General features: G+C 43.3%; 1 pseudogene; it reads left to right on the forward strand.

Moving 5' to 3' along the window:
* The first annotated feature begins 9,227 nt into the window (after positions 1–9,227).
* Positions 9,228–14,926, forward strand: part of LOC147085103 (NACHT, LRR and PYD domains-containing protein 3-like) — a 47,494-nt pseudogene continuing 41,795 nt past the window's right edge.

Here is a 14,926-nt window from a genome sequence, read left to right on the forward strand (position 1 = left end):
AGAGATCTGCTGTACTGCTGTGAGACACGCTGGGGCTTGCTTATGTAGGGGCCAGGTATGGGCAGAGCCCTACACACAATACAATACAGGTAAGGAAATGAAACTGAAACTAAACTAAACACAGGGAATACAGTGCCTGATAAATGGCATATTTCATCACACTTTTCCTTCCATTGATCCCTGCAAAGGGTTATGAACTCAAAGTGCCAAAATTTAAGTGATAGTCACATGTCGCGAGCCAAGAAACATTCACACAAACTCTCGGAAACGTTTTTCTCTTTCTTAAATGAAAACAAAACATGATGACGTCACAAATCGTATTCCTTCCTCAGAGCAATCCTAATTATTTAACTTTGGCTGTGGGCTGTTCAATTAATTTCTCCCTTTCCTAAACCCTTTTGGTGCACATTAAGTCTTCAACCCAGGGTTTTTATTAGCTGCTATTGATGCCACAGGATCCTCGGGCACTCTCAAACCTGGAGGTAAGGCAGCCTGCAGCAGTGGAAAAGCATCCTCGTCTGTGGATGCGTCTGCCTGCTGCAGCAATCGAACTTTACTTGCTAACTGAGTTGGGTCTCTTATTTCCTTATATTTGGGCATTTGGCCACTGAGTTTGCACAATTCTGGAAGGGTCAGATCCCGATTTGCTTCTGTATCTTTGTATTCATACACGACTTGACTTTCCCTGTTTGTCGTCTCTCCTGTACGCAGGTATTTGGTAACTATGGGGGCCATCTTAGCAGGCGTGTGTACCCCCATATAATCTCCTGTTTTAGACTGGGTATAATCCTCGCCACTCCTTACATTACTACTGATACTAGAAGTATGACTTGCTCCCTGCTCGGCATTACAGACCTCCACCTTCACTGGTCTACTAGACTGTGGGAGCGCTGTTGGGAGAACTGGATCATCCTCGTCATTGTCAGTACTGCATTCCTCCTCGTATGTGCCCACAGACAAGGCTGCCACTCCAGCTTTTAATTCTTTAATATTGTTCTTGTCCTCTGCTCTTTCCTGTCTCTTCTCTCTCAATTGATTTACCACCTTTCTATCCTTGTTTTCCTGCAAAAAATTCCATAGTTCTCGATGAGCTATTTTGGTACCCTTCTATTTTCCCTGCATCTTTGCTATTGTTTCTGAATAATTTTGCAGCTGGACGCATAACTGGTGCATCTCCAACTGTTGGTTGGCGGCTAATCTCAGTTCTGCCTGTACAGCACCCAATGCATTTTTTCAATCTCTCTACCTCTGCCAGAAGAGTCCGAGCCTGGAGTTTGGTGAGCATACAGCTTAGATGACCATTCCTGAATTCTTGCATCTGACGTCCTTTTCCCCTCTCTCCTTCATCTCTCTGAGAGTTGTTAAACCATATGTCGCCACGTTGTGTGCACACCTGAGCTGCCCAGTGTAACAACTGCCTGTCCTTCTAACATTCTGGCCGCACCCTCCGTGAGGATACTTCATTGCTACCATTTCACATTTTATTTTTACAGTTGTCCCCTGTTTGGCCATCTCCTGATTGGACTCGGCCTTTATCACCCTTCATCGTGCAGTCCCTGTAAGGGTCACTGTTGCCCTCCTCAGAAGGTTCTTCCCGAGTGAGCTTTTGGATCTAACATTCTGACTACAACATTACACGATAATATTCATTTATTATTGTTTATTTTTACAGCTGTTCCCTGTTCGGCCCTCTACTTCTTGGACTCGGCCTTTATTGCTGGCGATCAATCTCCAACTTCCTTACAACACCCTTCCCCTTTCAATGGTGTCTATAAGAGATTGAGGACTATATGATTAGTACAGTGGTCCTTCAAACACTGCCATGATAAAGCGCCAAATAACCTTTTATCTTCTATACCCCACTATCAAATTGAATAATACTCACACGTGTAGCTTATATTATCCTGAGTCCTGCTGTGTTACCTTGGTTTGTCATTGGTAAAAGAAGTCTAACTCCTTCCCCAGAGCTAGTTCACCAATGAGTTCTTGATGGCGGAGGTTCATCTTCGGGTCCGTCTCGACGCCCCCGGTTTTCAAACAACAACAGGATTAGGCCCTTGGTTTGGCTTGCCAATGTTGTCTTAAACAGGGTTCTGTTTGTTCACTTGAGTAGTACCGAATTCAGTCTTCTGGTTATAATCATTTTATTCTTTAACTTCACCATGAAAATCAATTTACAAGCGGAGAATAGTCACAGTTAGTCAAGCAAACTAAGCATGGGTCTTTTGGTACCGCCTGAACGAAGGAAAAACTTATATTTATACATTGTTTTCTTATCAAACTAGAGCAGGCATTGCCTAATATGGTAGTCCAGAGACACACGTCTCCATTTTCTTCAACATACATCCACAACGTTAGAAGCACATAAAAATCGTGGCCTTGCTGTGGTAACATATCCAAGGCCACAAACACCAGCTGTGGCTGAGTGAAATCCGTCTCTCCCTCTCCCTCTCCAATGATACCAACCACATGTTCTCCCTATATCGAATGAACTAAACATGAACCCCTTTCAGAAGCTGAATTAACCGAGTTCCATATGCCAACAGCCAAGCATCACAATTGTCACTGCTGGACTTTCTCAGGACTGCACCCTTGGTTAGGTACATTCATAAATGACTTTCTCTCTGTCATAAGTTCAGCAATCGATCATTTATCTGTCAATTCAACAGTGCTCTGCTCCATTTACAACTTCATCAATAATGAAGCATCCCATGGCAGCCTAATTCACTACTAGAACATTTTCCAGGCTTACAAAAGGCAGGTATCATTTGTGCCATGTCAGTGCCGGGCAATTACCAGATCCAACAGGAAAAGGCACAACAAATCGCTCCATCATTTTGGGCAACAACATCACTTCCTGCCGCCTCATCAACATCCTGGAAGTGCCCATTGACCAGAAGATAAACGGCACCAGCTGTATCAACAATGCAGGTGAATGGCAGAGACTGGGTTCTCCATGCTAAGTGTCTCTCTTCCTGATCGACTGAAAGCCTCTTCGCTAGGCCTCACGTTAGGAATGTGATGGAATAATCACCACTTGTCTTAAATGGATACACCCACAACACCACTCAGAAAGCTCAGCGTCACCAAGGACAAAATATTTTATGTGATTCTAAGTCCATAATATAAATGGACGGGTCACATTGTCTGCATGCCCGATACAAGACTCCCAAAACAAGCGCTCTACTCGGGGCTCCGGCATAGCAAGAGAGCCCCAGGTGGGCAGAGGAAACGCTTCAAGGACACCCTCAAAGCCTCCTTAAAAAAGTGCAACATCCCCACTGATACCTGGGAATCCCTGGCCCAAGACCGCACAAAGTAGAGGAGAAGCATCCGGGAAGGCACCGAACACCTCGAGTCTCTTCGCCGGGTGCAAGCAGAAGCCAAGCGCAAGCAGCGCAAGGAGCACACATCAACCTTAGCACCCCACCCACCCGCCGTCTGCCCCACCTGTGACAGAGACTGTAGGTCCCGCATTGGATTAATCAGCCACCTGCGAGCTCATTTTAATGTGGAAGCAAGTCATCTTCAGTTCCGAGGGACTGCCTAAGAAGAAGAAGAATGATAATATAAACCCCATCCACCAACAATGCAGTCTGTCTTATCCACTGCAAATCACCAAGCTTAACCTGACATCACCGCTCAGACCTGCTCTCTCTATCACTGATAAGGATACGAGCAGAAATGTCGTGCGATACCCGCTGCTCCATAACACCCCTTCAAATCACAGGCTATCCTGACCTGGATACAGATCAAGGTTACTTCATTGTTGCTGACTCAAAATCCTGCGATTGCATTGTTAATACAATCCGAGCAGCATCGTCACACAGCTTTGCTGCGGTTCAAAAAGGACAACCAGAAACTACTTGAGGCAGCGAGAGACAAAAGATAAAACCATCGGGTAGAATGAGAAACAATGGATTTTTTAATATGGGGATGTGTGAGCAAAAATAAAGGAATATTGAAGAGAAACATGAGGCAGCTGATCGCGTGATAGTGTAGGTACCATTTTCCCAATCGGTAACTGCATTCGGTGAAGTTAATATAAGAGGGACTCTGTAGGTTATGGGGGATTATGTGGACATTTAGTGTGAGGCTGGAGTACTTTGAATAGCTTTGATGTATCCTTTGTGGTGAATGGGGAATCAGGCTTGTAGCAGAATGGAGAGCGAAGCAGGCAAGATAATCAGGAATAGAACAGGTAGAAGGGAAAGGACAGGAAGCATCAGATATAGAGCCGGCGGGCGAATGAATGCAGGGGTTGAATCAGCAACTGCGCAGGAGAAGCGGAAGGTAAAGGGGAGAATTAAGATTGTAACAGGTGGGGAAGGGAAGGAAAAATCAGGAACAGTATAGGTGGGGAACCGGACATGAAGCACTGGAAGGAGCGGCACGGAGAAGGAGGAAGGGGAATCAGACATAGAGGAGTCGGGAGATATTTTATGAAGTTTATATTTATGTTAAATGCAAATTATAATTAGGAAATTGGTTTACTTTTAAGAGTTACTCAGTCTCATAATGAATTGAATTTGCTGCCCGCTATTTTAAGTGAAATTAAATGTAAATTTACAGCACTACCAATAACAGTTAACTGGCCAATGATACAGACGGTTCACTTGTTTACCGCACACATTTGCTGATTCAGTTCCAGTAAGTGAAACATGGAGCCTGATAAACCTGGGTGTGAACAACCTGATCAAGGCCCACACTGTTACTCATTAACTGGAGATTGTCTCCCGGATTTTATAATCGTTGCTTTGTTGCTAATAAATGAGCATCATTGGAAACTGACCGGTAACTAGTCATGTGACAGGAATTGGGAACTCCGTGTCAATCCAGATCAGGTGAACATTGTAAAAAGCCGGATACCCAGATTAATAGATCCGAGATCCTAATGATTTACATTTACACAGAGTTGGAATCGGGTCAAAGAAACAGCTAATGATCGAAAGGGAAGGTAATTGCAAAACATTAACGTGTTAACTCCGAGAGCTCACTGTGACCTTCCCTCTGATATTTGATCCCAATAAACTAACAGCGATCTTTGTCCCTGGCAATCTCTGCCCTTTTATACTCCGATAATAGTGAATATTTATGGTGAGTCATCAAATCGAGTTGCGACACGAAAGTGATTCCGGCTACAGAACGCGGTCTCTCCGCGGGGTCTTCTGAACCACAGGTGGAAGAGCTGGGGGGGAGACATAGTTATTGTTGTCGCAATTAATATTAATGACTTTGGTTAAAAGATCAGTATTTCATCAGAACAATTCAATTCGAATAAAACCGTGTGTGATTCAGATCGAGCCCTGCACCAGAGAACAGGGCAGGCAGTGATTGTACTGATCAGGCTGAAGGTCGGCTTTATGATTGTGATGTGGAACTGATCTTTACTCAGGGTATGTTGAGTGACCTGCAGAACACACAACATTAACTTACCCGGAATCTCTGGAACCAGAATCAGGAGCCGCAGCACAAGGTAAGGACCTGGAATATACTAAGCACAATTATAGTGCTTTAATAAACCGGACATCTTGTTTTTTTGTGTAATTTTTCAATGATATTGAAATGCTGTAGAATCCATTTTGAGTAAGGTAAGAAAGGATTGTTTATTTCAGAAATTAACTTAATGGAAGCAGCGCCACTTAACAGATTAAAGCCTCAAAATGGAAACTCCCATGCTAAAATTATACTACTGTAAACAGTATTAAAACATATATTTCCCATTTGTGACACGGATATGAGCCAAAACGTAGATCGAGACTCTTCAACATAAAACAGTTAGCATAACCAGCACCGAAATCCAAAGTTTCCAGCCACGGGAGATTCACCTTTGACCCGCATTGACCTCAGGATGCTGGGGCTCCTTGGTGCTAAACCGAGTCAAATATCGTCTTGTTGTCGAGGGGATTAACGGTCACCTCTGCTTTGGTCTTTAACTCTTGTATCTGCGACCAAGTCGGGATCCGAGGATTTCAGGCACCACCCGAACTGAGCATCCCTGAGCAGGTTATTGGTGAGTGAATGTTGTTTGATGGCGCTATTGATGAGTTCATCCCTCACTTTGCTGATCATTGTGAGGTGGCTGGTAGGGCGCTAATTGGTTGGATTCTATCTGTTCTTCATTTTGGAGGTAGGACCTTGCTGGTCATCCAATATACATCCCTAAAGAGCAAGAATTCCAGTTGTACGGACAAACAACCATGGTCAGCATATGAGATAAGAAGCAGATTCAATCTAAAGGAAGTGACTCTCACTATTATCAATAAAAGCAGTAATCCAGAGGACTGGGAGAAATATAGAAACCAACAAAGGACACAAAGTAAATATTGAGATCTGAAAAACGGAAATAGAACAAAAACTTGCAATTAATATAAAAACAAATAGTAAAAACGTATATAAGTATATTAAGATTAAGAGGGTGTCTGAGGGAGATGTGTCCCACAAAAGAGAAACACAGATGATATGGTAATAGCTAACTAGCTCACAGCAGATTTATATAACTGATACTTTACGCTGGTTTCTACAATAGATGAAGAGGACAAATAATAGTGATAGAATGGAAAACAACATTAAATCAATGAGGAACTTACTGTATATATAACTGTAAAATTGTTGATGGAGAAAATAATGGGACTTAGGATATATAAATAACTGGGAGCTGATGATTTCCACCAAAGGTTATTAAAGAGTGGGGGTGGAAAATGCAGAAGCGTTAGTTAGAATCTTTCACCGCTTTCTTGATTCGGGAATTGTACTGTTAGACTGGAAATTGCTATCATCACTCCAATATTTAAGATGGATGAGATAGAAAAATAGGTAACTACATGCATGCTAGTTTAATGTCGGTTGAGGATAACCTACTAGAACCGGTCATTAAGGATAGAGTAAAATGAGCTGATCAGAGAGAGCATTCATGGCTTTATTAAAGCTCAGTCATGTCTGACTAATCTAGTTGAATATATTGAAGATATCACTAATAACGTGCCTAGGGATGTTATCTACGTGGGCCTGAAGTAAGCATTTGATAAGGGACCTCAAATAAGGGTCCATAATTGGCAAAGATCAGAGCGCTTGGAAATGGAGGCATTCTTTTGGCTTGGATTAGAAATTGTTAGGGAATTAGGAGAACGAGTGGGGCTCAATGGTATGTAGACAGATTGACAGGTTACAAAAGCCTGGCATATATTCACTTCAGTATCGAGTGTTCAGGGCAATCTGACATAGGTGTTTAAAACGTTGAAAATCTTCGATAAGGTAGATAGAGAGAAAGGATTTCCTCTGATCTGGGAATCAAGAACGAGGGGGTATAACTGGACTTTAGAATGAGACCCTGACCTAGTGAAACTACAAAATAGACAAAGTACCACAAGTGGAATTTTTAACGGGAAGATGTGTGGTGAAACAAAAAGAATATTAAAGAAAACACTATCCAGCTGGGTAATGCTGGTGAATTATTGTCGGTACCATTTCTGGACAAGAGCTGGAAAGTGGGGTTAAGCTCGATATCAGTTTTTCCGTCGGCACACACACGATGGGTTCATCTGTGCCACAAATGTCTACGATCCTATTATATGATTTCTCGAGTTTGTAACAACAAACGGTGAAGATAGCATGGGATGGGTTTGGGGATTATGTGTATATTAGTGTGATGCTGGAGCACATTGAACAGCTTTGATGTATCCGGTGAGGTGGATGGGGAAATCAGACATGCAGCAGGAGGGGGAGCTAATCAGACTTGGGGCAGCTGGAAAGTAAAGTAGGGGGTGGAGAACACATAGCTTGAGGGCGAACTGATGTGGGATTGATCGGGCATGGAGCAGGAGAGGAGGAAGGGCAAGGGTAACAATAGCTTGGCAGGAGGTGGGGAAAGTAATAAAGGATTAGGGAACAGTTGGGGTGGAGGAAGGTTGCAGAGTTGGAGGGGATTAAAGATGCAGGGGGCATTCAGGCATGGAGCAGGTGGGGTGGAAAATCTATCTGGAGAAGTGAAGTTACGGCAGAATCAGAAATAGAGCTGGGGAGAAACAGATGTGGAGCCGGGGAGGGAGGGAGTGGGGGGGGGCTGAGGGAGTGGGGGCATGGGTGAGGTGGATGCAGACAAGTAAAAGACAAGGAATTTAGACATGGAGCAGGGGAAATTGTAAACAGACTGGGAGCGGCAGCACAGAGAAGGAGGAAGGGGAATGAGATCCGGAGCAGGGGGAGCTGTAAACAGACTGTGAGCAGCAGCACAGAGAAGCAGGAAGGGGAATGAGACACAGAGCGGGGGGAGCTGTAAACAGACTGTCAGCAGCAGCACAGAGAAGCAGGAAGGGGAATGAGACACGGAGCAGGGGGAGCTGTAAACAGACTGGGAGCGGCAGCACAGAGGAGCAGGGAGGGGAATGAGACACGGAGCAGGGGGAGCTGTAAACAGACTGTGAGCGGCAGCACAGAGAAGCAGGAAGGGGAATGAGACACGGAGCAGGGGGAGCTGTAAACAGACTGTCAGCAGCAGCACAGAGAAGCAGGAAGGGGAATGAGACCCAGAGCGGGGGAGCTGTAAACAGACTGGGAGCGGCAGCACAGAGAAGCAGGAAGGGGAACGAGACACAAAGCTTTTGCAAGAGGTAGCCTGAACTTTTACTCTTTATATTAAATACAAATACTAATTACCAAATGAGTTTAATGTGCAGAGTTTCCCATTCTCATAATAAATATAATCCGAAACTGCTAAAAGAAAGATTAAAATAAAATGTGAAATTACATCACGAGCACTAAAAGTTAACAGGGCAGTGTAGAAGACACCTCACTTGTTTAGCGCCCACATTGGCTGATTCAGTTCCAGTTACTGAAACCTGGAGCCTGATACTGACGGGTCTGACCATCCTGATCAATGACCAGAATGTTACTCATTAACTAGAGACTGTTTCTTGCAGATTCTCATCAGCGATCTTTGTCCCTTGGTATCTTTGGCCTTTTCTGGTCCGATAATAAACTGGTTTTATGGTGAGCAATGAAATCTAATTGAAGTTCTGAAACTGATTGCCGCTACAGGACAAGGTTTCACTGTCGGTTCTTCTGAACCGCAGATGGAAGAGCTGTGGGGAAATGTAGTCATTGTTACCACACAGAGGGTTAATGACTTTAATTAAAAGGTCAGCAATTTATCAGATCAATTCAAACTGAATGGAACCGTGTGTGGTTCTGATCGAGCCCTGTACCAGAGCACAGGGCGGGGAGGGATTGTACTGATCAGGCTGAAGGCGGTGTTTATAACTGTGAGGTGTAACTGATCTTTACCCAGGGTGTGTTCATTAACCTGCAGAACTCACAGCACTAACTTACCCGGACTCTCTGGAACCAGAATCAGGAGCCGCAGCACAAGGTAAGGACCCAAAACATACTGAGTAAAATTATTGTATTCTAAAATAGCGAAATCGCCGTTTATTTTACCAGCATTTCAAAGATAGAGACAAGTTAACATCACAATAGTGGACAGGTAACAGCGGATGTATTTCCAGAAATTAATTTACTGGGGGTTGTGCGATTTAACAGAATAAATCTTCCAAATGCAATTTCACACGCTAAATTGCTGCTGCTGTAAATAGTATTCAAGCACATTGATCAGGTAAAACACACTTAGGAACAAAGAGTCAGAGGTCGATGTCATGAAGCATAGAATCCTTCAGCTCAGAGGGCCCATCAATCCTGTGCCAGAACATTAAATGAGCAATCCAATTAATCCGACTCCACTGCTCTCTCCCCTGAGCCCTACAACTTTCTCTACTTTTATTATTTATCCAATTCCATTTTAAAAGTTACGATTGCATTTTCTTCTACCATTCTTTCAGGCGTTGCATTCCAGTAACATCGTAACTCGATGCCTAAAAATCTTTCATCTCTTTTGCCAGTTGCATTAAATCTGTGACTTCTTTATACCGACCCTTTTGTCAATCGATACAGTTTCTCCTTATTTATTCTATGAAAATAGCAAAACGTTTCATGATTTTAAAGCCTCCATTAAATCTCGTCTTAACCTTCGCTGATTTAATGGAGAACAATTCCACCTCCTCCAGTCTCTTCATGTAACTGAAATCCCTCATTTTTGTTTCCATTCTAATAAATCTCTTCTGCACCCTCTGCAAGGCTCTGACAGCCTTCCTAAAGTGTGGTGTCCAGAATTGGACAAAATGCTCTAGGTGAGGCCTAGCCACTGTTTGGTAAAGGTTTAGCATAACTTTCTTGCTTTGCACTCTCTGGGCACGACAGTGGCAGATGGAGATCAGTGTGGGAATGTGTGATGTCACTCACGTTGGACCTAAAAAGGAATGATCAGAGAATGTTCTAAATGGTTAGAAGTTAGGAACTGTGGATGAGCAGAGAGAACTCTGGATTCAAGTACATAAATCAATAGAAGCTAGTTGATGGGTACCACAAATAAGTAAAAATCTAATGGAATGTTGGGCTTTATCTCGAGGGCTGGAATACAAAGGGGTAGAAGTTCTGTTCCAGCTGTACAGAGATCTGGTTAGACCCATTAAGAGAACCACACCTCGGCAACAATATCTTGGCTTTGGAGGTGGTGCAGCTCAGATTCACCAGAATGATACTGGGGCTAAAAGCTTTAAATTATGAGGTTGGGTTGCATAGACGAAGCTTTTATTCCCTTGATTATACCATTTTAAGGGGTGATCTAATTGAGGGGTTTAAGATGATCAAAGTAATTGCTAGCATAGAAAGAGTTAATCTATGTCCTATGGTGGACCAGTCCAGCAAAAGCGGCATAACCTTAAACACAGAGCGAGGCCGTTCAGGGTTGATGTTAAAAAGCATTTCCTCAGACACAGTGTAGTGGAAATCTGGAACACTCGCCCTCAAGAAGCTGTTGAGTTTCGGTCAATTGAAAATTACAAAACTGTGATTGATAGATTTGTGTTAGGCAATTGTATTAGGCTTACAGAACCAAGGCGGGTAGATGGAGTTAAGATACAGCTCAGCCATGTTCAAATTGAATGGAGGAACGAGCTCGAGTGAATGAGGGGCATTCTTCTGTTCCTATATTCCTATATTCCTCTATTGTAAAGCTAATGGTCTCGTTTACTTCTCTAAAAGCTTTATTGTCCTGTCCTGCCAGCTTCAAAGATTTCTCTATGCGTACTCCCAAGTTTTTCTTTTCCTGAAACCCAGTTAAAATTGTAACATTTAGTTTATATTGCCTCATTCTTCCTTCCAAAGTGCATCACTTCACACTTCGCTGCATTAAATTTCACCTGCCATGCGTCTGCCCATTTCACCAGAGTGTCTATCTCCTCCTGAAGTCTGCCGCTAGCCTCCTCATGGTTTACGACTTTTCTGAGATTCGTGTCTTCAACATACTTTTAAATTGTGCCCTGTATACCTAGGTCCATGTCACTAAAATATATCAAAAAGAACAGCGGTCCTAATACTGACCCCTGGGAACACTGTAAACTTCCCTCCAGTGTGAACAATATCAGTTCACAACTACTGTCTGTTTTCTGTCCCTTCGCCAATTTAGTATCCACGCTGCCACTGCTCCTTTAATATCATTGGCTCCAATTTTGTTAACCAGTCTATTATGAGATACTTTATTAAACGCCTTCTGAAAGTCCATATACAGAACATCAACTTCACTACCTTCATCAACCCTCTCCTATTTCATCCATTAGCTCATTCAAGTCAGCCAGGTTTGAATTGCCTTTACAAAAAATCCATTTTATCTGTCGCTAATGAACCCATGTTTTTCCAAGTGACAGTTAATTTTGTTTCAGAAATGTTGACCCGAGGAGTTTCCTCAACCCCGATGTTAAGCTGAGTCGCCTGTAGTTATTTGGTTCATCACACTCTCCTTTTTTGAACAGGGAAGTAACGTTTGCAGTCCTCCCTTCCTCTGGCACCTTTCCCATAACCAAGGATTGGAAGATTGTGGCAGAGCGGGTGACATTTCTACTTTGAGCCCTGACAACCGATTTAGTCCATCATCCTAATCGATGTATATCCTGTCCAATTTCTCTACACTTCCTCCTTTACTGTACAATTGGCAGCATCCTCTCCTTTAGTGAATACGGAGGCAAAGTGATAATTTAATACCTCAGTCATGTCCTCTGCTTCCACAAGATGATTGTCTTTTCAGTCCTTAATCGGCCCCACCTTTCCTTGGACTATTCTTTCACTATTTATATGTTGATAAAAGGCATTAGTGTTCCCTATTATGTTACCACTAATCATTTCTCATACATTCTCTTTGCACCTCTGTTGCTGTTGTGTGTTTATTACACTAGTGGCAGCGTTAGTGCAACAGCAACGTACTTAAATTTACAAAGACTCAAACTGGTACTGAATTAACTGAATCACTTTTACGTTTCCACAGTGGGGAAAGGAAAGGCTGCTGATTGATAGTTTCAATGGACGCACGTGTGCGGGCACACACACAAATGGAGAATTATGATTGTAAAACAGCAGTCACATCCACCACTTGTATATTCATGGTGTTTTCTGAGATCCCAGAACTACCAGCTGCTGTACTGATGGGGGAGGAGGGACTTGATATCACGTTAAAAAGGCAATGTTCTCCTCATTTTAATATTTCCGTCTAACCCTCCTTTAATAAAATATTTGTTACAGAGCATCAGAGCCTGGGAACGCCTGTCACCACCATGGCTGAAGGTTCAGACAAGGGAGAAGTTCGAACATCTTCAACACGAATGAGAATGGACACAGGTTGGTTCAGATAATACTTTAAAATACAACTTCTATCCTGGCAAAAGGTCCAGATCTAGTGCCTGAACCTGCAGCTCACACAAGTAGATGGAGTAGGACAGGGTCTGAATAAAAAGAGGGAAGTGAGTGACCACCTAGAGGGATACCGCAGTCCCAGGTGGAAGGAACCCCTGAGTAATGGAACTATCCAATGGATACCTGACATTGGGGACTCTAAGGTGGATAGAGGCAGTGACTCAGAGGATCGTCTTCCTGAGCAACAGTGGCACCAGAGAGCAGGAGACCACCCCAAGTGGGGCAGGGGTGAGAGGCAGGTGGGGCACAGGAATAGGAGAGCTATACCGGTGGGAGATTCTATCATCAGTGGAATAGGCAGACTCTTCTGCAGCCCTGAGCAGGTCAGGTATGATTAGTTACCTCCCTGGTGCCAGAGGGAAGAATATCATGATACGTATGGGACCATCTCAGGGAAGCAAAGGGGAGCAGAAAATAGCCATGTTCGGAACCAATAACATGGATAGAAATACATTTATAGAGTGACTATTAAGACTGAGGCATTAAACTAAGACACAAGGCCTCAAGCTGTTGAGCTCTGGATTATTTTGCACTGGGCTGCTTAAGGCGGGTAATATGACGCTGGTCATTGTGTGGCTGCAGGGCTGGATCAGGGGGAAAGTTTCACAATCTTGGGGCACTCGAGTGAGTTCAGTCGGGAGGCAAAGGACGGCCATGATCTGAACCGACCAACAACAATGGATTTGCAGAAAAGTTGAATGGAGAAGTGGGAGGGTATCGGCTGATATGACTGGAGGATGGGGAATGTCTTGATCTGAGACTAGACTGCCGAATTACAAAAACTGTTGAAACAGGAACATGTGGGTAGGGATTTCCATGATGTTTACCCAGCGATGATGATGTTCGGCGATATATGTCCAAGGCAGGTCGGTGTGTGACTTGGAGGGGAAATGGGAGCCAATGGTGTTCCCATGCACCTTCTGCCTTTATCCTCCTGGGTGCTGTGATCGATTAACAATGAGACAGGACTGAGGATTGAATGGAACTCGGAGCGAAACGATCCTGATTATAACATTTTGAGGAGAGTGAAAATATAATTGTGGATGACAGTTTTACAAAAATTTCTATGTCCGCGCTGGATGTTTCCTGGAGTTATTTTAAGATAGAATCTATATGTATACAGCAAAGGAATAGGAAGGGGAATAGCACATGTTGCGGTGGGTTTTTGCAGGCTATCGAGCAGTAGAGATGAGACAGAGAGGGAGGACTGTTTTCTGTTGAGCAACCTCCTGGAATATGTGTGTGCACCTGTGCAGGGAGACAGAGGAAAGTTAAGCAAGGATAGAAGCAAAAGACAGGAAGGTGAAAAGCAAAAGTGGCACTCAGAGAAATCAAGGGTTTAAATCAAACATGGCCACAGTAAATAATGATTCTAAAAGTTTTAAGAGTGTTAAAAAACAAGCCTGAAGGATTTGTGTCTTAATACGAGGAGCATCAGTAATAAGGTGGATGAATTAGCTATGCAAATAGATGTAAACGGATATGATATAACTGGAATTACAGAGACATGGCTCCAGGGTGACCAAGGCTGGGAAATCAACATCCAGGGGTATTCAATATTCAAGAAAGACAGGCAAAAATGAAAAAGAGGTGGGGTAGCATTGCTGGTTAAAGAGGAGATTAACACAATAGTAAGGATGGATATTAGCTCTGATGACGTGGCATCTGTAAGAGTAGAACTGGGAAATACGAAGGGGCAGAAAACGTTAGTGGGAGTTGTATACAAACCACCAAACAGTAATGCTGAGGTTGGGGATGGCATTAAATGGTAAATTAGGGACGCGTGCAATAAGGGCACAGCAGTTATTATGGGTGACTTCAATCTACATATAGATTGGGCTAACCAAATTAGTAACAATACTGTGGAGGAGGAATTCCTGGACTGTATACGGGATGGTTTCCTGGACCAATATGTCGAGGAACCAACTGGAGATCAGGCCATCTTAGACTGCGTATTATGTAATGAGAAAGGATTAATTAGCAATGTTGTTGGGCACGGCACCTTGGGGCGGAACAATCATAATAAGAGAGAATTCTTCAGTAAGATGGAGAGTGAAGTATTTGAATCAGAGACAAGGATCCTGAATTTAAATAAAGGAAACTACAATGGTATGAGGCACGATTTGGCTAG

The sequence above is a fragment of the Somniosus microcephalus genome, unplaced genomic scaffold (genome assembly GCF_052327205.1).
Source record: "Somniosus microcephalus isolate GS21.2 unplaced genomic scaffold, FLI_Smic_1.0 unresolved_chr9, whole genome shotgun sequence".
NCBI classification, from domain to species: domain Eukaryota; kingdom Metazoa; phylum Chordata; class Chondrichthyes; order Squaliformes; family Somniosidae; genus Somniosus; species Somniosus microcephalus.